The following is a 26,419-nucleotide window of genomic DNA, read 5'->3' as shown; positions in this document are numbered from 1 at the left end:
CTCTCTAATAAAATCCTCACATAAGTATATATTGGTTAATTTTATTTTATTCCAAATGCTCACAAGAAAAACTAAAGGCATGATCAAATTCAGTATGAATATTTTTCTAAGTAGTTATTATTCTATATTTCTCCTTCCCTGGGGCACCATGAATTATAAAAGTTACAATTAAATGATACCAGACAAATAGTGGCTATCTGGGGAGAAAACAATAGGCCATCCCATGGATTGTATATGATTATTTCAGAACTATTGAAATACAAGGAGAACATATATGTGTGGTTGAGACAATGTCCTAGTTCATCCATTTTATAGATATTAATTTTAAGATTTTTAGATTTGTAAAAAATAGAGATAGTTGCCTACATTTATAAACATTAAAACAGTGGGGCTAGTGAGATGATTCAGTGGATAAGAACACTTGCTGCTCTTGCAAAGGATTCAGGTTTGGTTCCCAGTACCAAAGTCTGTACCTTCAGTTCCAGGATATCTGATGCCCTCTTCTGACTCAAGTAGGCAACAGACACACATGAGATATAAACACATACTGTAAACAAACACTCATACACATAAAATAAAATAGATTAATTTTAAATGAAATTGTGTCGTACAAAAATTATGAAAATAATACCTATTCTAGTTTAAATGTGCAGATATATCATGTTAGGTCAAATAATGATCAGAAAATTTTTAAGGATACAGATATTTGCATTTCTTTCTTTGGATTTAGTTTTCATGACTGTAGCATGAATCCTAAAGAGTCTTATTAATAAAATGAAGCCCGGAGCCAGGTATTGGGTTAAAGCTGGAAGATCAGAGAAGCAGAACAAGCCACAGCTTCCTCACCTCGCCAATTCCTCAGCTGATCCTGTTTCCTCAGACTGGAAGCTTCTGTGTCCTCATCCAAATGGATCTCAACTGAACTGCTGCTCAAAAGCCTACAAGCTTAACCAGGCTATTGTTCCTTGTCCTCACACCTTAAATACCTTTCTGCCTCCTGCCATTACTTCCTGGGATTAAAGGCATGAGTCACCATGCTTGGCTGTTTCCAGTGTGGCCTTGAACTCACAGAGATCCAGGTGGATCTCTGCCTCTGGAATGCTAGGATTAAAGGTGTGTGCTACCACTGTCTAACCTCTATGTTTAATATTGTGGCTGTTCTGTTCTCTGACCCCTGATAAGTTTATTAGGATGCACAACATTTTGGGGAACACAATATCACCACTTTCTCGCTTTTTTGTCTAAAATTAAAAAAAGCTTATAACTAATACAAGAAAAACTATATCCAATAAGTATATACAATATACACAGTCAAGAATTACATTAACGATGTCTAGTCCATTAACATTTGACAGATTCAGATAAAAAAATTCCATTACATATATATTAACAATGTCCAGTCCAGTAACATTTGATAAACTCAAACAAAAAATTTTCATTTCTTATCCTATGTAAAACAAGTAGTTCCTTTTTAAAAGTAGATTCAATAATCTCCCTTTTTATCTTATCATATGCATATTCTCTTTCTTCTTTTCATAATAGATTCAATAATCTACCTTTTGTCATTTTTATATCTTTCCCTTTTTCTTTTTAGAGTAGATTCAATGATCTACCCATTTATCCTATTATTTCTTTATCTTTTTTCTCACAGTAGATTCAATGATCTACCTCATATCTATATTCTCTTTTTTCTTTTTCTTTTTTTAAACAAAAACTCTGAATCTAATCTCCTTGTTGAGCTTTTTTCCTGACCATTAATAATTAACAACTTGTAACCAACCATCATAAACAATGACAATATCCATAACTCATTAAACAACCAAAAACCTCCCATCCCACCTCTTGGTAATGTGAGCGTTGTTTTCTTAAAATTACTTCCTGCTTTCTGGGGGTGAAGGCATCTTTAGGGAATCCTGAAAAGAAAATTTTGGGGTTAATTGTCAAGTCCTGTATCATTTGTCCAGTCGCTGCATAATGAGAAAGTGCAGGGCTTGTTTCAAGTCCTTGTTCAAGTAGTCTGTCAGGCTGGATCATCTCAGCTAGTCATCTCGAAATTGTCCTGACCAGTTTGTAGTCCAAAGTCAACCTTTCTGTGGTGTTAATCAGCTTAATGGCTTTACTATAGTCCTTGTGGAATCATCGTTGTGGGGTCCCATCATCATTTTGAAGATTTCAAAGTTGCTGTTAGGCGTGGTCATGGTTCCCTGTAGATTTGTGTGTGTGTGTGTGTGTGTGTGTGTGTGTGTGTGTGTGTGTGTGTGTATGCCTCCTCTGTGGTTTGGAGTAATCACAGTCTGATAAATGTCTGTCTTTCGAAACCATGAACGTTTTTCCCTAGAAGAGAAAATCTTCACAGCAATTTCTCCCCACCATTTGTCTTGCCAAACTTTTTCAAACTGACCTTTGCCGATGCTTTCTTGTAACACGATGGTCCTGGCAATTCTTCTTTGAACCAGCAGCAGTAAACCCTTTGTCCCAGGTAGCAGCATCATAGCAGTCACCAACACGATGAGAAGGAGCCAGCAACTCGGAGCAGCAGCCGCTGCCTCCATGGTCCCACGGCCATCGTTTATGGCTGAGCCCCAGCTGAAGCTTCTCCTCAACAAGCCTCCAAGGCCGGTCTCAAACTCGAGATCCTCCTGCCTCTGCCTCCTTCAGCAAATCCAACCAGTGTGCTTCACCACAAACTGGCTAAGGGTAGCTCAAGTCTGAGCTGGGGAATGCAAGGCCACAGGCAAGAGGCTTTTTCGTGAATTTGTACACGACAAGTTGGGCGCCAGATGTAGCATGAATCTTAAAAGGTCTTATTAATAAAAACAAACCCGGTGCCAGGTATTGGGGTGAATGCTGGAAGATCAGAGAAGCAGAAGAAGCCACAGCTACCTCACCTTGCCAGTTCCTCAGCTGATCCTGTTTCCTCAGACTGGATGCCTCTCAGCTCATCTGTGCTGCTCAAAAGCCTAAAAGCTTAACCAGGCTATCATTCCTTGTCCTCACGCCTTAAATACCTTTCTGCCTCCTGCCATTACTTCCTGGGATTAAAGACATGAATCACCATGCCTGGCTGTTTCCTGTGTGGCCTTGAACTCACAGAGATCCAGGTGGATCTCTGCCTCTGCAATGCTAGCATTAAAGGCGTGTGCTACCACTGTCTAACCTCTATGTTTAATATTGTGGCTGTTCTGTTCTCTGACCCTAGATAAGTTTATTAGAGTGCACAATATTTTGGGGAACACAATACTACCACACATGACAATTTGTACAAACTATTTGACAATAGATAGTCTCTGTAAAGTTAACAAAGAACACTCACTACATGTGATTTCTATGGCTGTTTATACACAATGCATTTGAGTTTCATTTGTCTTAATGGTTTGTGAGTAATTAGACAGTCATGCCTAGAGTACTTATTAGTGAATCAAACCAGATTAGAGTTCACTTTGAAATTCATGTGGTTGATCTTGAATTGACTGATTTGATTTAGAAATGTAAGATCAAAGTATATGATATGCCTATGTGAAGATGTTCATCATTTTGTACCTTCATTTTTTAAAAGAAATGTATGAATAGTGATGAGGAGATTTCGAGGGCTTCTGTAGAATAGAATGATAACTAACTCCATATCTACAGACCTATTAAATAGCTTAGAAACTTCATTAAGCTGTTTTGAGCAACTTCCTTAAGGGAAAGAATAATTATACTTTCAAGCAGTGATAATGGTGTTAATGATCTCTTCCTTTGGTTAAACTGATTTTCCTCTGGAAGACCAGCCAAGGAATGTTGTTAACCACTGAGCCATGTCACCAGCCTGAGGAGGGAGATGGGGAAGAATAGAAAGGGGGATAGAGAATGTTAATGTCCTACATGTCCAACAAGATTTTTTTGTTGTTTTGTTTTTGTTGTTTTTTAAGACAGATTCTTACGTCGTGGCCCTTCCTGACCTTGAACTTATTTATCTCTGCTTTTGAAGTGCTAGGCTTAAAGGTGTGTGCCACCACTCCCACCTGGCAACCAACTTTTAAATATGATGAGACTAAAGGTTAGAGAGAAGGATTTCATATCTGTTTACTTATAGCATACCCAGCTAAATATAGCATGAATATTTCTGAATGAAACAAAGGAGGAAGAAGGGGTGAAAAAAATCCTATAGTCAGATGTGGTAATTGGAAGACAGAATTCAATTACCTATTCATAACTTAAACTTGTGTGTTTGTGCACGTGTGTGTATATCCATGTCATATACATCACTCTCCATCCTCGTAACAGATGATTACTATAAGCTATGGCTGAACTAATCTAGAAATGCAGGATTATAGCTATGATCAGTTTTTTGTGGAGTAATGACAACATATTTTAATGAGTTACCAATAAGTCTTCAAACAGATAAACACAAACTTAAGAAATAAAAAATATTAAGTATCAGTAGTTACACATATATCTTTGTTTTCTCTTTGATTTTTGTATATGATACACATAAACCCTGAGTTGTCTTAAAGGAATAAATTTTTCTTTTTCCACAAGAATCTATATAAATTCTTTATTAGACATACTCTTATTTACTTGTGTCAAAAATCCATATTTTACAACATAAAGTTGGGGACAATATTGCTGACACTTTTAGCAAAGTTAATTCTATTCTACAGTTTCATCACAAGTAAAATACATTAAATTTTCAACATGATTTATGTACATAGAAACAAGAGTTATTTATCTGTTGTGATTTATACAAATCATTAGGCCCACACACCCCCAATCCAGGGGTTCATAACCTAGAATCTATAGACTAAGAAACTCATGGATAAAAAAATATCAAGGCATCTGTGGACTTGATGCCACCTAATGATATGCAATTTATTTTATGCTTGTAAAAACATTATTTAGAGAAAGGAGCCACAGATTTTACCAGACTGTTAAGGAAGTCCCCAATTTTAAAGAAAAAATTTAATTTAAATGGGTCTTATTGTATAAGTAATACCACAAGAATATATTTCACACACATTTAAGTGAATTCCATCACATAATTTAATTCAAAAAATAATCAGCTTAACAAACAGTTAATGAACTTGAACTTTGTTTAGAGCCTTGTTGTGGGTGGTCAAACTGTCAACTTATTCTTGCCCACAAAGTGTTTTCCATTCTCTCTCAAGACATTTGCTGTTCTCTCACAAGTTTACTATTTTTACAAATGATTCATAATTTTATAATATGTTAAGACAGTTTTATGGCTAGGGAGATGACTTAATGGGAAAGAATGCTTGCTGTGCAAGCATGAGGAGCTGAATTTGAATTCCCAGCATTCACAAACAAAGCTGGGAGAAGCTGAGCATGTACCTGTAACCCAAGCAGTGGTGTGGAGGATAGACACAGGAGGATCACTTGCTGGCTGCTAGCCTAGACCCAGATCCAATAAGAGACTGTGTATCTGTTGTGGGGGTATCTTTGTGGATTTCAGTGGGCCTCTCTAGCACTTTGCTTCTTCCTATTCTCATGTGGTCTTCATTTACCAGGGTCTCCTATTCCTTGTTCTCCCTCTCTGTTGTTGATCCAGCTGGGATCTCCCGCTCCCCCAAGCTCTCTTTCCCTCGACCCTCGCCCTTCACTACCCCCACTCATGTCCAGGCTGTTCATGTAGATCTCATTCCATTTCTCTGTCATTGGGCGATGCCCGTGTCTTTCTTGGGGTCCTGTTTTCCAGGTAGCCTCCCTGGTGGTGTGAGTAGCAGTCCAGTCATCCTTGTTCCACATCTAGTATCCTCCTATGAGTGAGTACATACCATGTTTGTCTTTCTGAGTCTGGGTTACCTCACTCAGGATGATTTTTTCTAGATCCATCCATTTGTCTGCAAACCTCATGATGTCATTGTTTTTCTCTGCTGAGTAGTATTCCATTGTGTATATGTACCACAAGTGCTAGAGAGGCCCACAGAAATCCACAAAGATACCCCCACAACAGACTGCTGGCAATGGTCGAGATACAGCCTGAACTGACCTACTCTGGTGATGGGATGGCCAAACACCCTAATTGTCGTGCTAGAAACTTCATCCAACTACTGAGGGATCTGGATGCAGAGATCCATGGCTAGGCCCCGGGTGGATCTCTGGGAGTCCAATTAGCGAGAATGAGGAGGGTTTATATGAGCGAGAATTGTTTATCCAACCAAGGTTGGATAAAGCACAGGGACAAATAGCCAAACGAATGGAAACACATGAACTATGAACCAATGGCTGAGGGGTCACCAACTGGATCTGTTTGGGAGGCATCCAGGCAGTGGGACCGGGTCCTGTGCTCATTGCATGAGTTGGCTGTTTGAAACCTGGGGCCTATGCAGGATCGCTTGGCTCGGCCTGGGAGGAGGGGGACTGGACCTACCTGGACTGAATCTACCAGGTTGATCTCAGTCTGTGGGGGAGGCTTTGCCCTGGAGGAGGTGGGAATGGGGGGTGGGCTGGGGGGAAGGTGAGGGGAGCAGGAGGGGGGAGAACAAGGGAATCCTTGGATGATATGTAGAACTGAATTGTATTGCAAAATAAAAATAAAAAAGAGACTGTGTATCAATAACAACTTGATTGACAAGACATACCCACTGAGGCAATAGAGGTATGGATGTCATTAGAGCAACCAACCACTTTATGATTGGATTTAAGGATTTAAGGCCTGCTTCACATGATGAAGACCATACCTGGCTAGCAGTACTGCCCATGAGCCAGAAGATGGCATCATGTTCCCTGGAACTAGAGTCACAGATGGTTGTGAGTCACCATGTGAGTGTTGGGAACTGAACCTGGGTCCTCTGGAAGACTGTTGCTATATCGTCTCTCCAGCCACATAGATAGATAGATAGATAGATAGATAGATAGATAGATAGATAGATAGATAATAGGCCATAAGAAAGAACCTACTACTATTATTCTGCCATATGGATATAATATTAAAGCAATTCTTAGTAACCTGTCATTATACCCAAAGATCTTTCAAGGTTCATCAGAGAAGCTTCTCCTGCAGTAGATGATGATCAACACAGAGACTAATAACTGGCCAAGGTTCAGAGATTAAAAGACTACAGAATGTTCATTCCTATATATTTATATATACATCACAATCCCCCTCCAAAGGTTCAGGTATCATTGCAAAAGAAGTGGCAGAAATAGTGTAAGATCCAGAGGTGTTGGATGACTACAAGCAAGCAGCGTCTTCTGGACACAGCAAGGCAGCTGCACATATGAACTCAGACCAGGTTTGACACCATGTACAAGACATGTCCAAGCCTAAATCAACCCAAATCCCAGAATGAGAAGGCAATTTTTGCATGAGGTTCCACCTCTAGCTGAGTAGATATTGGCAATTCTTAGCCGCTGAGAGTGGAAGATCAATTTTCTCTAAACGTGTAGCCCCTGATAGGTTGAGCATGCTCAAGTAAAAGGCCATACATGCAAGAATATTTTAGCAGCACAAATTGTGCTTGATTGGGGCATGGGGAGTGAAAGGATAAAAAAGTTTGGTGGAAAGAAAAAGAATAGTAGATCTGGCAAGAGTTTGGGAATAGAGGGTGAGTATGACCAAAATATACTGTATGAAATTCTCAAAGAGTTAATTCTCTTTAAAGTGAGACCTTGTATCAAAAGAATAAGGCAGAACGTGATAGAGAACACCAGATGTCCCCTTCTGGCCTCATAATCACACCCAAACACATGCATTCATTCACATATATCATATACATCTACAGTATACACTTATACCACACACACATACCCACACACAAATGCACACAAAATATTTTTATATTTTATATTTATTAGAATATATTAACTATACATGATTTCATTGTGATTTTAATGTGCGTGGTAATATATTCATGATTTTAAAAATTATAGCCAAATTGCTAAATGGTCTTATAAATGAAATACACAAAGCTAGGTATTGGGGTAAATTCTGGAAGATCAGAGAAGCAGAACAAACCACAGCCAACCTTACCTCACCAGTTCCTCAGCTGGTCCTGTTTCCTCAGACTGGAAGCCTCTGAGTCCTCATCCAAATGGATCTCAGCTGAACTGCTGCTAAAAGATAAAAGCTTAAAAATACCTCTAGTTCCCAGTCCTCATGCCTTATATATCCTTCTGCTTCCTGACATCACTTTCTGGGATAAAGCCATGTGTCAACATGCCTGGCTGTTTCCAGTGTGGCATTGAACTCACAGAGATCCGGATGGGTCTCTGCCTCCAGAATGCTAGGATTAAAGGCGTGTGCTACCACTGCCTAAACCTATGTTTAATATAGTGGCTGTTCTGTTCTCTGACCCCCAGATAAGTTTATTGGGATGCACAATATATCAACCACATTTCCCCCTTTTTTGTTTAAAATAAAAAGTTATAACAAATATAAGAAAAAGTATACACAATAAGTATATACAATATATAGAGTCAAGAATTACATTAACAATGTCTAGTCCATTCACATTTGACAGATTCAGACAAAAAACTCCATTATATACATTAACAATGTCCAGTCCATTAACATTTGACAAATTCAGACAAAAAATTTCATTTCTTATCCTATTTAAAACAAGTCATTCCTTTTTAAAAGTAGATTCAATAATCTACCTTTTATCTTATCAAAATATGATATCTACATTAAGTATCCAAAAAGAATGCTTTGAGACAGGGTTTTACTATACAGCCCTAACTGGCATGGAATATACAGAGATCTGCTTTTCTCAGATTCTACAGTGCTGGGATTAATGGATTGCACCACCACGCCCAGCAAGCTAAAAAGAAATGTGTATAGAAAAATACAAATCTTGAAATCAGTTATCTTATTCTTATTTCTTCCTTAGATTCAAAGAAAGATATTCTTCACTAGAATAGAGGAGATAATTGGCTGGAGAACAGATTTATGCATGTATATTTCTAGTAGAAAATACACTAACACTAACCAGCTATTAATAGAACAGCACTTGTAGTTTTTCCTGTGTTTATAAGAGTTGTGTAACTAGGTAATATTTGATTTTATCTGGCATTCAGAGCATTAGTATTCTTTAAAATAAGTAGCTAAAAGTCATGGCGAGATGCTGCAGAATGTGATAGATGTGTGAATTTTGAAACCCATAATTTTTATATATTATTAACTACCCTACGTGAGCTTCAAGATTTAGAATCATTTATTGTAATTGTGGTCTTGAAATAAGCCTTAAATTTTCAATTAATGAGTATAATAAAAGCATATTTATATACACAAGTATGTATAATTGGATCTATTACTTAATCAAATATCATATATTAACTCTAGGACTTGAATAAATATGTTTACTGAATAAATAAATTGAATATCAACTTGCTCTCACCACTAAGCACTAGAGAGGATATACAATAATTATGAAATAACTCTTAGCTTTTCAACCAACTCAATTGCCACACAAGAAAAATACACTGTCAAATACAATCCAAGTTTCAAGATGATTACTTCAGGATGCAACAAGTTCCACTGGAGCTCAAAGAATGAAAAGATCACTGTGGTTTAAGATGCCTAGGGGAAAGACTTAGTGAGAGAAAACATTTTCAGTGAGCCCTTGAGGTTATATATGAATTAGCAGTCAGGATGAATAAGATGTTGGGAAAGATAAGAATGGAGTAAAAAGGAGATAGTATTTTAATTTATAAAATGTAGCCCACAATATAAACCAAGTTCATTATGATTTCCTTATAGATTGCAAAGAAATGATTCTGATGTTCAGTAGCAAGGGAATTTCAAGCCTACTGTGAATTTGCAACTTACAATATGTGTTTACGAAGAGGATAATAGCTTTTCAAATGCTTCAAATGAGATGTGAGAAGTGAAATAAAATAACTAAATACTTTAAAAAGTCAAAGTATTGAGGCTCTCTCTCTCTCCTACTGGACTCCTGGAGCTCTGCCTGGGGGAAGGACTTGGACTTGCCTCTACTGGATGTGCCTCCCCATGGGAGGCCTTGCCTTCTTTGGGGGGTGTGTGGAGGGTGTGGGGGGTTGTGGGGAGGCTAGGGGGTGAGAAGAGGGAAGAGGAGGATCTTTGATTGGTGTGTAAAATGAATGGAAAAATTTCTTAATAAAAAATAATAGTATTTATTAAAGTATTGAGGCTAAGTTGTTGGCTAAGCCAGTATGTGCCTACTGTGCAAGCATGAGGACATGACTTCAGATCTCCAACACATCTGTGAAAATGAGGCATGGCAACATGCATCTGTAAGCCTCGCACTGGCAAGGGATGGACACAGGAGGAAGCAGGTGGTTCTCATTGGCCAACTAGCACAGCTAAATTGATTAGCACTGGATTCAGTTAGAAACTATGTCTCAAAAAATGGGGTGGAGATTGATTAATGAAGATACCCAATGTCAACCATTGGCCTCTACATACATATGTACATGTACATACATACACACATGAATATATAATATATACATTACCCATAAATTACTATTACAAAGTGATTATTATTAAACACTACACTATAATCCTGAAAATGCTTATGTATCAGTACAGAGGGATTGTACAGCCTGCTTCTATGGGAAGAACAAAAAGCCAAAACTAGGAATAATATAGGTTACAGGGATAAAGATATAGTTCATGGCCATTGCGGAAATATCTGAATATCTTAAACTGTTATCCAGGAGTTGCAGCAAACATGAGTTCTGAACAGAGGTGGGTTGACACAAAGATAGCAGTCCAGGTGGTAGATAGTAGACCAAGCAACTAATGCCAAGTCATTCTTTTTGAAGCGGTAGTGAGTATGATGTGAGGAAATGACATAAGGGACAGGATGCAAATGCTGATGCAAGAAATACAAATAAACTAGGTAAGAATTGTATTTATTAATTTGCTAAATAGTCCCTCAGTATTTTCTATACAAGTGCAGAGCAGTAACCAAGACAGTGTTACTTACCTATGTAAGGCTTACATATTAGTCACTCAGCTGACTTGATTTAAAATAAAATGATATTCAAAACTAAGACATCTGGATTCTAATCCAGCTGAGTTGCAGTGAAGCATGGACAATGGCATCTTTTCAGGGGTCCTCTGGTGAGTCCAGTGTTCAGCGGGAGCTGAGACCCACTGCACCCAGATTAGTCAAGTTAGACTGACTTCTGCTACTGGGGGAAAAAAAGCAATTCTCAATTTTCAGAGATCTATATTCAAATGCATTTGTGTCTCTCTCATAATATATATCCAGAAAAGAGACATAGAGATGATCTGTTCATAACACTTATGCTGAGGAAGAACCTATCACTACAGATGTTTCCAGTCACTACTCAAGATGAAAAGAGTGTCCTGATGCTTACACAACAGGGAATATTTGGGTATAAAATGTTTGAATATAAAAGTGACATATGTCTCTTAAAGTCCCCAAACTACTAAAAATAGCCACATTGGTCAGCATTGAAGATAACCATTTAAAATAGGCACTGTTGAATAGTATTAATGATAATCATTGTTCACTACCATTAAGGATAGCCATTTTTAAGCATTACGACTAAGCGTAGGGATAAGAATTACACTAATAAACACTAAAAGTAACCACTGTTGACCACTGTTTTGGCCAACACTATAATAACTATTGCCATTGCCAATCAGTATTAAGGATAAGCATTACCTTGACTTTCAGAATTAAGATGGTAATTTGTGACTAACATTAAGGATTGCAACTCGGGCTTTTAAGCTTTTAGGCTTTTAGCAGCAGTTCAGCTGAGATACGTTTGGATGAGGACTCAGAGGCTTCCAGTTTGAGGAAACAGGATCGGCTGAGAAGTTGACAAGAGCCCAGTAGCGCCAATTGGACTAAAAGCTGCTCCCTGAGGCACAGAGTCCATCAGCAGTGATTGGACCAAGAGCCCCGATTAGACCAAAAGTGTAGATTGGACTAAGAAAGACTCTCTCAGACACAGACATCGCTTGCACCAAGTGGAGGAAGAGATGGGTAGACGCCAGTACAAAAATACAGTCAACAACATAAATACCAACATGGCACCATCAGAACATAGTAGTTCTATGTGAGCAAGACCTAAACATCTCAATGCAGATGAAATCAACCTTAAAAATGACTTTAAGAAGATGATAGAGGTCTTTAAAGAGGAAATGAAAAATTCCTTTAAAGAAATTGAGGAAAAGATAAACAAAAATTTGGAAGAAATCAATAAATCCTTTAAAGAAAGCCAAGAAAAAGAAATTAAACAGGTGAAGAAAACAGTTCAAGATTTGAAAAATGAAATACAGGCAATAAAAAAGACACAAACTGAGAGAATGCTGGAAATGGAAAATGTGAGTAAATGAACAGGAACCACAAATGCAAGCATAACCAACAGAATGCAAGAGATGGAAGAGATAACCTCTGGCTTTGAAGATAAGAAAATAGATTCATCAGCCAAAGAAAACACTAAAGTGAACAAAGTCATACAACAAAATATCCAGAAAATTCGTTGTAAAGATCAAACATAAGAATAATAGGGATAGAAGAAAGAGAAGAATACCAAATCAAAGGCACACAAAATATATTTAACAAAATCATAAAAGAAAACTTTCCCAACTTAAAGAAGGAAATACTTATGAAGATACAAGAAGCTTACAAAACACCAAATAGACTGGATCCAAAAAAAGTCCCCTCACCACATAATAATCAAACCACTAAACATACATAATAAAGAAAATTATTAAAAGCTACAAAGGAAAAAGGCCAAGTAACATATAAAGGCAGACCCATCAGAATAACACCTGACTTCTCAATGGAGACTCTGAAAGCAAAAAGGTCCTGGTCAAACATTATGCAGACACTAAGATACCATGGATGCCAACCCAGACTATTATACCCAGCAAAACTCTAAATAGCCATAGATGGAGTAAACAAAATATTCCATAATAAAACCAGATTTAAACAATACCTATCCACAAATCCAGCCCTACAGAAAGCACTAGAAGGAAAAATCAAACCCAAGGAAGTTAGATACACCCATTAAAACACAGGCAACAGACAATTCCATACCAACAAATACCAAAGAAGGCAAACACACAACACTACCACCAAAAAAAAAAAAAAAAGGAATTAACAATCACTGGTCATTAATATCCCTTAATATCAATGGTCTCAATTTGCCTATGAAAAAGACACAGGCTAACAGAATGAATACAAAAACAGTATCCATCCTTCTGCTGCATACAAGAAACACACCTCAACTTCAAAAGCAGACATTACCTCAGTGCAAAGGGTTGAGAAAATCTTTCCAGTCAAATGGACTTAAGAAGCAAGCTGGTGTAGCTATCCTAATATCTAACAAAATCGACTTCAAACATATTCATCACAGAAAAAAATCCATCAAGATGAAGTCTCAATTCTGAACATTTATGCCCCAAAGACAAGGGAACCCACATTTGTAAAAGAAACATTATTAAAGCTTAAATCACACATCAAATGCCACACACTGATAGTGGGAGACTTCAACACCCCACTCTCACCAATAAGACAACAAAAGGAGATCAAAGGGATAGAAGCTGAAAAGGAATAAGTCAAACTTTCACTATTTGCATATGATAGTATACATAAGTGACACCAAAAATTCTACCAGGGAACACCTAGAGCTGATAAACTCCTTCAGTAATGCGACAGGATACAAGATTAACTCAAAAAAATCAGTAGTCCTCCTATATACAAATGATAAATGGGCTGAGAAAAAAATCAGAGAAACCTCACCCTTTACAATAGCCACAAATAATATAAAACGCCTTGGGGTAACTCTAAGCAAGTGAAGGACCAAAGAACTTTAAGTCTTTGAGGAAAGAAATTAAAAAAGATATCAGAAAATGGAAATATCTCCCATATTCATGAACAGGTAGTATTAACATAGTCAAAATGGCAATCTTACCAAAAGCAATCTACAGATTCAATGCAATCCCCATCAACATCCCAACACAATTCTTCACAGACTTGGAAAGAACAATACTCAACTTCATATGGAAAAAAAAACCCAGGATAGCTAAAAGAATAGAGCAACCTCTGGAGACATCACGATCCCCTACCTCAAGCTCTACTATAGAGCTATAGTAATAAAAACAGCTTGGTATTGGCATAAAAACTGACATGTGGACCAATGGAATAGAATTGAAGACCCTGATATTAATCTGCACACCTATGAGTACCTGATTTTTTACAAAGAAGCCAAAACTGTACAATGAATAAAGGAAGCATCTTCAACAAAAGGTGCTGGCATAACTGGATGTCAACATGTAGAAGATTGCAAATAGATCCATATCTGTCACCATGCACAAAACTCAAGTCCAAAAGGATCAAAGACCTCAACATAAATCCAGTTACACTGAACTTGATAGAAGAGAAAGTAGTCTTGAATGCATTGACACAGAAGACCACTTTCTAAATGTAACACCAGTAGCACAAACACTGAGAGCAACAATTAATAAATGGGAACTCCTAAAAGTGAGAAGTTTTGTAGGGCAAAGGACATGGTCAATAAGACAAAATGACAGCCTAGAGAATGGGAAAAGATCTTCACCAACCCCACATCTGACAGAGGGCTGATCTCTAAAATATATAAAGAATTCAAGAAACTAGACATCAAAATACTGAACAATTAAACTATGGGCTTAAAAAATTAAATTCAGGCAAATTAAAAAATGGGCTACAGAGCTAAACAGAATTCTCAACAGAAGAATCTCAAATGGCTGAAAGACATTTAAGGAATTGCTCAACATCCATAGTCATCAAGGAAATGTTAATCAAAATGACTCTGAGATACCATCTTACATCTGTCAGAATGCTAAGATCAAAAACACTGATGACAGCTTATGTTGGAGAGGATATGGAGCAAGGGGAACACTCCTCCACTGTTGGTGGGAGTGCAAACTTGTACAGCTACTTTGGAAATCAGTATGTCAGTTTCTAAGAAAATTTGGAATCAATCTACCTCAAGACCCAGCTATACCACTCTTGGGCATATACCCAAGGAATACTCAATCATACCACAAGGAGACATGCTCAACTATGTTCATAGCAGAACTATTCATAATAGCCAGAACCTAGAAACAACCTAGATGCCCCTCAACTGACAAATGGATAAAGAAAATGTGGCACATATACACAATGGAGTACTACTCAGTGGTAAAAAACAATGACATCATGAAATTTGCAGGTAAATGAATAGAACTAGAAAATATCATCCTGAGTGAGGTAACCCAGACTCAGACGGACAAACATGGAACCATTCTAGCACCTTCTTCACTTTGTTTTGCCTGATCTTCAGAAAAACTTCATGGTGCTTGGAAGACAAAACAGTAAGAGGAGTCTCTGCCCCTCCCTCCAGCTCACATTTTAGAGGGAAAATGTACCTATGAAAACATACAGCATAAACAAGTGAACTATAGCCTAAGGGTTGTAAAAATGGTACAGCTCCTGGGGTGCTGGATAATTTTGGTCTCTAGTGACAACAAATATACGAAAATCATTAGACCTGTCTGTGATCACCTGCTGGAATTACATCTGAATTCCAAGCAATGAAGAGAAGCATCATGAAGAAAAGCATAACTCTGCTACAGAGTCCCACATCTGTAAGCAATCATAACTGTGTTTTGTGTTTTGTGCCATTTTAAACTTCCACTGACTAAAACAGCCATGTGACTCCTGGTTACCTTGAAAACTAGCCTAATCACTTGATACAGAAATGTGAAGGTGCTAGAGAACCATGGGTTGGTGGTGAGGGATTCCTGTGGATCTCAAAGTTCTGAGAATGGGGAATTTTTGTTCAGCTGTAAATGGACAATCTATATCAACCCCCTTGAAGGCTGGGGGGACAGCACAGAAGAGGGTGTGGAAAGGAGGTGATGGCCAGAGGAAAGGACAGAGTGAGGGCAAACACTACATGACATCACCATTGCATTCTTGATCTCACAGCACTTGTAATACCAGCCAGCACAAGAAGGGCTCATATGGCCTTGCTCCTCCCTGAGAACTAAGGGGCAGATAGTGGTAGTTGGGGTGGGGGCGAAGAGGGTGGGGTAGCAGTGCTCACAAGACTCACCCCTCCCAGAGTCTAGACAATTAATGGCACCTAAGGAAGGAAGAGACATTTTCTTCAGTGGCATAAATCTGGTAGGGATTCCATGTTCATGTAAATAATCCCCCACCAAAATTCCTCTAAGAAATGCTAATAAAATGCAATGGGTCATTGGCCATCCCATCACCAGAGTAGGTCAGTTCCGACTGTCTTTCGACCATTGCCAGCAGTCTGTTGTGGGGGTATCTTTGTGGATTTCTGTGGGCCTCTCTAGCACTTTGTTTCTTCCTATTCTCATGTGGTTTTCATTTACCATGGTCTCCTATTCCTTGTTCTCCCTCTCTGTTGTTGATCCAGCTGGGATCTCCCACTCACCCAAGCTCTCTTTCCGTTGACCTTCGCCCTTCACTACCCCCACTCATGTCCAGGCTGTTCATGTAGATCTCATTCCATTTCTCTGTCATTGGGCGATCCCTGTGTCTTTCTTGGGGTCCTGTTTTCCAGGTAGCCTGCCTGGTGATGTGAGTAGCAGTCCAGTCATCCTTGTTCCACATCTAGTATCCTGTTATGAGTGAGTACATACCATGTTTGTCTTTCTGAGTCTGGGATACCTCACTCAGGATGATTTTTTCTAGATCCATCCATTTGTCTGCAAACCTCATGATGTCATTGTTTTTCTCTGCTGAGTAGTATTCCATTGTGTATATGTACCACATTTTGTTTATCCATTCTTCAGTTGAAGGGCATCTAGGTTGTTTCCATGTTCTGGCTATTACAAACAATGCTGATATGAACTACTGAGGGATCTGGATGCAGAGATCCATGACTAGGCCCCAGGTGGATCTCTGGGAGTCCAATTAGCGAGAATGAGGAGGGTTTATATGAGCGAGAATTGTTGAGACCAAGGTCGGATAAAGCACAGAGACAAATAGCCAAACGAACGGAAACACATGAAATATGAACCAATGGCTGAGGGGTCACCAACTGGATCAGGCCCTCTGAGTGGGTGAGACAGTTGATTGGCCTGATTTGTTTGGGAGGCATCCAGGCAGTGGCACCGGGTCCTGTGCTCATTGCATGAGTCGGCTGTTTGAAACCTGGGGCCTATGCAGGGTCCCTTGGCTCGGCCTGGGAGGAGGGGACTGGACCTACCTGGACTGAGTCCACCAGGTTGATCTCAGTCTGTGGGGAAGGCTTTGCCCTGGAGGAGATTGGAATGGGGGGCGGGCTGGGGGGAAGGTGAGGGGGGTGGGAGGGGGGAGAACAAGGGAATCTGTGGCTGATATGTAGAACTGAATTGTATTACAAAATAAAAATTTTAAAAAAAATATAAAGTAAAAGATGAAAAAAAATGCAATGGGTCACCAAAGCTAACACAAAAACAAAACATGAGAATAGAAAGGTGATTAGATGGGAAGACAGCGTGATTCAGTGGGAGTGAGATGAGAAGACAAAGGAATGAATAAGATCAAAATATATACATATGAAAATATAATGAAACCCTGGTGTGGGACAGAAGGAAACCAATAAAAAGGGACCATTGTCTTCTAGATTCTAATTCTCTCCATGCTTACTCTTGATTTCTCAGAATCCTTTCTTATATGCTATGTCCTCTTTAAATCCAAATCTTCCATTTTGATAACAAATAAGTTTTTCTAATAGCAATCTCAGAAGTCTCCAGAAGGAAGATGGGGCCCCAACAACAACTCTACCCAATCCAGCATGATGCCATGGTAATCATCATCATACTACACTTCTTACCAGAATTTCAGACAATCTTACCCATTACTCTAAGTCTTGCTGCAGAACCTACAGTTAGTCTAACTGAGATTTAACTATCTGAGCTTTCTCACAGTACCCAACAGAGATAACATCACCCCCTAAACAGCAAGAAGCAATTCTAAGAAAACGACGCCCCTTCTCCCTTAGGTTTCATAATTCTCAGGGTTATGGATGATGGTTATAGGGTTGGGGGTGGAAGGAAATATTAAACTCAGTATTCTAAAAAAAAAAAAAAAAGGAAAAGAAGAAATGGAATGAATAGGTATAAAACATTATGGTAGATTATTGTGTATACTAGTAAACAAATTTAGTAAAATAGCAGCCTTAAATAATTTGCACTGTAATTTGCACTGTTATGGATTCTTATATGTTGATACAAATGTAAACTATTTTTATATTCCTGTTTAAGATAATTTTTATATTGATACAAATATAGAACTATACTTGTTATAATGTACATATATTTCTACTCTTATTTGAAATATTTGTATATTGATACAAATGTAAATTTATATCTGTCCTACTTTATGTATGTTCTACTTCTGTTTAGGATATTCGGTATATTGATATATATTTAAGATTATTGTCATATTGCATATCACACTACATACTCCTACCTCTGTTATGAATATTGATATATATTTAAGATTATTGTCATATTGCATATTGCACTATACACTCCTACCTCTGTTATAACATCTTGTGTATTGTCACAATTTTGAAGTCATCGTTCTTTACCATACACTTGCTTATAGACTGTCTACCTTGTTTACATGAAGCCTTAGTCCTTAGGTTATTTCGGTAGATAAGACTTATAGATTTATAGTCACCTATGCTTGTCATCTCTATAGTTACGTTAGTTAAGTTATACAGATTTACAGATACATAGGTCAGATGGACAGGTAATCTTCAAACACTTCATAGACCTAGAGAATATGGCATTTAAATAACTTAGAATTCTGTCGATGTGAGACACAATTGCTCCTGGCTGCACCAATTTGATCCTGAGAGAATGTTGGGCTTCTAGACATTTCCGTTTGGAAGTTTGTCTTCTTGGCACAAAATGGCCTACTGGGCAAAGAACTGCCCTTGCCTTGACGGCTGACAGTACAAATGCAATGCTGTCCTTTCTGGACAAGCGGGACACAAGGAAAGTGACCACTGTACTCTGCCAAGACAGGGTAAGATGGTCTTTCAGAATTCCTGCTTCTGAAAATGGTCTGTCAGATACTTTAGGCCTGTAGCCAATTTGAATGCACCAACAATGCTGAGAAACATTAGGTGATTGTCCAGGCTGCCAGCTGTCTCGGTCTACTCTCGCAAGATTCCCGAAAGTTGCTTGCATCCATCTACCATTTCTCAGGTACCATTATATTCCTTCTCAGGTCTTTGATGGGATTGAAGACTAGCAGTTATAGTTACAACTTAGTAGATAGAACATATTAAGTATTAGATTCAGGTTCTTTAGGATAGGACACCTTTTGGAATGATCTTTGTAACATGCCATTTACCTATGCTCTATACTTCTCTGGATTTTAGTATGTGTTTCTTGCTTGATATTGTTTGCATTGGTTGTAGTTCCATCTTATCTAGGTCATTATCCCTCATTATTCCTGGACAATATTTGATAACCATTCCTTTGTATATAGTCTTGTATTAGGTTAGAACTTTCTTATTTAGACAAAAAGGGGGAGATGTAGTGGGTAGCCATTCTAGCTTTGATCTGGAAGTTCCAACCCCCATTGAGACTTCAGCAACTGTCACGCCTACAAGGCGGGGCCAAGGGAGGGGCCTGAGGACCCAAGATCTGGATCGGCGGACACTCGCTCGGTTCCGGGACCTTGGACGGTGAAGGTGGGCCAAGCAGAGCTCCAGAGAACACCGCTGGACTGCGATACACCTTCCCCAGACCCCACGACCTACCTATCCCTTAACTTGTAAGTTACGCCATTAAATAAATCTCCTTTTAACTACGTGGAGTGGCCTTAATAATTTCACCAATAAAACCCAATATGCATTATTAATATATGCTAATTAAAGTCTTCCCAAACATACAAAAAAAACTATAAAAAAAAAGGATTGCCGGCGGTGGTGGCACACGCCTTTAATCCCAGCACTCAGGAAGCAGAGCCAGGCGGATCTCTGTGAGGAAAGGCGCAAAGCTACACAGAGAAACCCTGTCTTAAAAAAAAAAAAAAAAAAAAAAAAAAAAAAAAAAAAAAGGATTGCAACGAAGACAGATTTGGATTTGTGGTATCTATGCATTCCATCCTATTCAGTCAATATTTCCATCTTTGTTATATTTCACAAATGGTCCTGGCTATGCTTATTATCCAAAAGGTGAGAGGAAATTCTCATATTCCCATACTATCACAAGTTCAATTCCACTGCAGTATGCACCAAAATGACTTTTATATTGTCTATTTTCTTTGCTGAGGGCAGCAACTATGGCTTACCTCAGAATCCCCAGTGTCTGGCATACAGTATGGCATGTGGCATGCATTCAAACCTTTACTGAATGAACCTGAAATAGCACAATTCCTAAAAATGAGGCCCAAGATAATAGAGTAAGTCCTAGCAATCAGACGTTAAGCTATTCCCCCATTCCTTCAAATTATTGCCTCAACAAGTTAAGATTCTTTGCCCTGAACACTATGTATTCAAGAAGGTAGATTAACTGTCTCTACACAATTCTCTCCATTTAACAAGAACTAAACAAAATGATACTTTGGTCAACATCAAACTAAGCTTCTGCTGTTAACAACAGAAGTCTCAGGTTACCGTAAGATAAATCTCAAAAACCTATTATTCGTCATAAATACTAGTGATTCACCACCTTGCCTGATTAGACAATACTTTCTTACACATAGTACAGAAAATCCTTGGAAATGCATTGTGGTAGATTCACAGTATTTTCAGATTCTGCCTCTTTTATGTGTTCTTTCCCTCTCCCTCTCCCACTTCCTTTTCTTGCCCCTCTCCCTCATTTCTCTCTCCCCCATACTCTGTGTGTCTTTGTACCTCTTCCCTGTGCCTGTGCATGTGTGTTTCTTTGTTTCACTCACCCACATCCCTCCTCCTACTCCCCATGTGTGTCTCTTTCTACAATCCCACCTTTCAATGCCTGACAATTGAGGACGACTTTAAGGATGCATCCTCCATCTCTACCGAGATAACAGAGTGAAGAGCAGGAAATCGCTCTCAATAGGAACAAAATGCATTTATAACCAATAAACTGATGCTGATGCTTGACAACAACACTATCCATCTGCATATTGAAATATTCGTGCAACGTTATGTTAATTTCAGAGTACAGTAAACTAAGAATGAGAATAAGAATTACACTGATTGGCATTAAAGGTAACCAAGTCAACCATTGTGAGAAGGATAAGTAACATGTTGATGAGTATTAGAATAACCCTGGTGAACCAGGATAATGAATAAACATTACATTGATGAGGATTAGGATAGTCATTTGTGATCAGCATCAATAGATGTAGAGATATGGGTTGAAGAGGGGGTTAAAGGAGCAAAAATGACATCTTCTAAAACTGAAAAAAATACAAATAGGCACCTCACCTCTGATATACTCATAGTAGTGATCTAGGTGGATTAGACAGTTATGAAACATCTAGAGTCTGACAAAGAAAAATCAGGCTAAGAAATGAATTCAGAAGGTCTGAGTGGCTCAATTCCCCTCCAGTTGTATATTGCTTTAAAGATTTATTTTATTGTTAAGTGTGTGTGTGTGTGTGTGTGTGTGTGTGTGTGTGTGTGTGTGTGTGTGAGAGAGAGAGAGAGAGAGAGAGAGAGAGAGAGAGAGAGAGAGAGAGAGAGAGTTCAGCTACTAGTGGAGGCTAGACCCCCTACAACTGGAGTTACAGGTAATTGTGAGCCACCCAATGTGGGTGCTAGGAACTGAACTCGGGTCCTCTGTAACAATAGTGTGTTTGTTTTCTTAACCGTTTAGCCATCTCTCCAGCACCAACCTGCATGTTTCTTACATTTGAAATCACTTTTTTCAACAAGGCGATAACATCCTTTAAAAAAATACAATAAAAAACTTTTAAAGAATCTGACAGAATAATTTAATGAATACTGAAGTTTTATCGTATCTACCAGACAGGGGGGTTAGGTATTTCTTCTCCAAATCGATCTGTAATCTCTTTCTATATTATTTTCATGGTAACTGGTACCAGTATTCTTGAATCAAAGCAAGAATACAGATTTAGGGTTGAAGAGATAGCTCAGTGGTCATGAGCACATAGTGGTCCTGCAGAGGACCTGGGCTTGGTTCCTAGCACCCATACATATGGTGGTTCACAGCTCTGTAACTCCAGTCCAGGGAATCAGACCCCTCTTCTGGTCTCCATGGCTCCTGCACACAAGTGGTGCATATGCATACATTCACACACACACACATACACAAAATTAAATTTTCAAAAATGCAATCATAAATAGAATTAACATACAACAATGAAAAATCCTATCGGCACATAACAAATAACTCTGATCATACACCATCCTCCAACTAAGTGTTCTTTGTCTCAGAAGCATATTGGCTTACTAATAAAAAAAAAAAACAGCTTCCTTTACTTAAAATACAGCTCTTAGAGACCCGTGATGTCTTTACATTACCCTATCCCCACAATTATAGCTTTTCTAGAAGTAGGCACTGGATCTAAGCCAGGACAATATAAGTTCTCTTTCATGATTTTTCTAACTAGCACTACAAGCAGATGTCCCAATTGTATGTTGAAAGTTACAAGATATGGTAATTAAAATAAATTTGCAGCCATGATTGCTGACTTGTAGAGGAAACTGGTATGTTAGGGAAATGGTAAAGCCAACAGGAAAGTAGCAAAGACAATAATAATGTAAATAATTTTTGTAATGGACATGTCAGCATCCCACCCAGAGCCCTCTGGTAGCCTCTTTAACCACTTCTGCATAACGCCTCCCAGGTTCCTGTCTATTCTTTCATCATAACAGTCTACGTCTAATGTCCTTGACTCTGTTAGGGTGTCATCCTAAAAGAAGCTAGAGCGGTTTTGACTGATATTTGGAGCCCAAGGTGCCTGGAGGTATGTTTCTCTAGGCTGTGGTTAGTGAATGACTGTCTGGCACTGGTATGTGAAAACCAAACTTTTTTTTTTTATTTACTTACAGTGAATAAACTCTGAGTTCCAACTGACACTGTAGAATTCCTCTGCAGGATCAGGTTGACTATGGAGCTTGACTAGAAGCTCTTTCCTGCCCTGCTTCCCACTCTCTTTTATTGGTTTGTCTAAAACACAAAATTGGACAGCATTCAAGTGAGTCACTTCTTTAAATTATCTCTGAGCTCTTCTGCCAGAGTGTGATTATTAAAATGATGCCCTGTGCCATTTCTTTTTGTTTCACTTTTATTTTTATTCACAATTTGACAAGTTATGACTGTGCATCTTTATAACACACAAAATGATGTTTAATTTATAATAAAATGGGGAATGATTAAATCAAAATAATTACCATTATATGTCACCTTAAATACCTGTCACTTTGTAGTGGCAACATTTGAAATTATTCTTTGCACTCTGTTTCCTTTTTACAGACTCACTCAAAGAGGGATTCTTCATTTGGAACCAAGAGACCTGACTAATTCAACAACAGAAGCCTACAGTTCAATGAAATATAATGTCACCTAAAATGATAATTTTATGGACCATGGTGATATGAGCAGAACATTTGTGAGCTTAACTAGATGAATAGTTTGTATTGACTGGTTTCTTGCTTTTGACAGACAACTTCATGAATAATCAAATCAATTTGTACATCTAGATACAATCATATTTACCATTTACTAGCCTTTGAGACAGCACACTATAGAATTGATTCTGTTGATCCATATACTTTTACAGAAACTAGTTTACCAATGCTAATTATGAGAAACATTTTGACAGCCACCATCTGGAGTGAGGCTTAAGTGAATATAAGCTGCTAAAAATGAGTTTAATATTTTTAAGATAACCAGTTGATTGAGCAGGTTACAGAAATATCTCTCTACAACTATTCATCAGGCACTTAGATCATTTACTCAATCTTTTCTAACATTTCCCCTCCCTATTTGAAAGAAGAAAGCACAAACACTAGAGGCCTAGCCTAAATGAGTTATAGATTCAAGACTAATTAGTGTCTGATGAAAGCTATTCCACCATGGCCATGATTTAAAGCAGAAGCAAAAAAATGGGGCTCTGGCAAGAAAGTCCATAATTACTATGACAAAGAAACAGTATCTCAGTGCCAAATTAAAAATGTAAGTGTTTTACATTTTCCCATGAGAGGAAGTTCCCTAAGATTTCCTCTTACTTATATGAATAATCTGCAGAGTAGTTATTAAATACTAAATTTAATATAAGAAAAAAGACTTGTGCAGAATTTCCATCTAATTGTTAATGACTAATCTGATACAAGGTTAAATGACAGCATACATACAATAGCAGTTCACAAATTCAAGCTACATTATTACTTTCTATCAGGTTATACAAACTCTACTTTCTGTACAATTGACAATGGAAGTGAATATGTGGGAGTGTGGTCATCTCTCTATTGTAACTAATTCGGAAATAATTCTCCTAGTGAGGCAGATATAAGACAGTATGCCAATGCCTAATATCTGATTCACTTGCAAATGAAATTCCTTCCTACAAGGACTTCTCCCAGTTCATATGTTCCCCCCTACACACAGGGGAAGCATTCAAAGGTATTGATGCATTTCTCTGTTCAGATGGTAGTATTCCATCCCACACAATCTTTCATTCCTTAAATCAATGTTTGCTATGTGACCTTCTATCAGAACTTAGAGCATCTTGATTGGAAGGAAAGGGGTTAATAAATGAAGCAGAAGATACCAAGAAGAAGTGAAGTTGGTTGTTTTGGCTCTTTTACTCTTTTGGCTCTTTGGGGGGGGCAGCCATCCAGCTCCTAAATAAATCACTCATGGAGGCTTATTCTTAGTTATGAATGCCTTGCCTTAGCTTGGCTTGTTTCTTAACAGTTTTCTTAACTTAAATTATCCTGTCTACCTTTTGCCTCTGGGCTTTTCTTTTCTTCTGTATATCTTACTTTCACTCTTACTCCATGGGCAGTGTTGCTGAGTGGCTGGCCCCTAGCATCCTCCTCTCCTTGTTCTTTTGCTCCTCTTCCTTCTCCTTCCCCCAAATTTCTCCTTCTATTAATTCTTTCTGCCCACCAGCCCCGCCTATTCTCTCTCCTGCCTTGCTATTGGCCATTCAGCTCTTTATTAGACCATCAGGTGTTTTAGACAGGCACAGTAATACAGCTTCACAGAGTTAAACAAATGCAGCATAAACAAAAGTAACATACCTTAAAATAATATTCTACAACAAAGAGGAATGCCTGAGAAATTGTTACCATTTGATCTTGGACTGAAGTGAAAAGCAGGAGTTTGCCAGGCACACAGAAAGAATGAATTTCTGCAAGACGAAAGAACTTTACAAGCAAGTCAGGAAGATGTGGAATTATATGAGACAAAACCAGAAACTCAAGTAGGTGTTTCTTGGGGATTGATGGCTATTCAGACTCCTGATATCTGTCTAGTCAGCACTGTGTATTTGCAATATAAATTATATTATATTTGGCCTTGCAAGATAAATTACTTTAAATTATAATAAAATATTCTTATTTCTTCATAAATGTCAATATATTTCAGTATAAAATGTCAGAGCAAGGCCAGCATATTTGCAAGGTAAATTAAATTTTGTTTTGTGTCCCCAGAATGCACCCAACTGCAGTAACCTATACATCAGGAAAGTTCTTCTACCCTAGAAAGAGAAGAAGTATAGTCCTAATATTGATTGACATGTGAAGGAGAAATGGTTTGTATTCCTATGCTGTACTTGAACTACACTCTGCAGGTAGGACTTCTAGGCCCTAACCACCACTGGTTGGTAGGGATAGGCCTTCTAATATAAAGGCACAAAGTCTTGTCTGGTTTGGATGGACCAAGTGTTGAGACTTGACCTCACTGGATAAAACTGTTCAGATCTGTAACTCAATAGAAGAAAGAAAATGGGTTTAGGCACCATTCAGTGTGTCTTAAGGAATGAAATGTTCCTGCAAAGTTGTAAAAGCAAGATAAAAACCCTCAAAAGTTTGAAATTGCTCCCTGCTCTTTTGTTTATGTTTGAAATGCCTTCTATTCAAAAGCCTCAGAATTCAATAACAGTTATTAAGGGTGTCCTATATGTGAATCCTGGCAGAACACTTTCAGCTATGTCTTTCTCAAGAGAGCATGGAAGAATCATCTCTGAACCATAGGGTAAAAATGGTCCATATTCCTAAAATGTCCATTTCACTTCATAGAAACCCATTTAAGATATTTCCATAATAAAATTGTAGTGAGTGTAATATGAATTTATGTATAGAATTCACTTGACATTTTATGATGAAATAAGAAACTTGAAAGGTTTGAGTTTTCTATAGCACCCCTTGTACTCACTGACATTAGTTGAATACTAATGGAGAAATTTGAAAGGCATTTCTTTATTTAATCTTAACCAGTGTGTGATGCCTTCTACATTTGTAGAGGCTATGGCTTTCTCACAGAAGTTTC

The sequence above is a fragment of the Peromyscus eremicus genome, chromosome X, assembly GCF_949786415.1.
Source record: "Peromyscus eremicus chromosome X, PerEre_H2_v1, whole genome shotgun sequence".
In the NCBI taxonomy this organism is placed as follows: Eukaryota; Metazoa; Chordata; class Mammalia; order Rodentia; family Cricetidae; genus Peromyscus; species Peromyscus eremicus.
The sequence above is the reverse complement of the archived record's forward strand: the minus strand, read 5'-3'. Positions refer to the sequence as shown.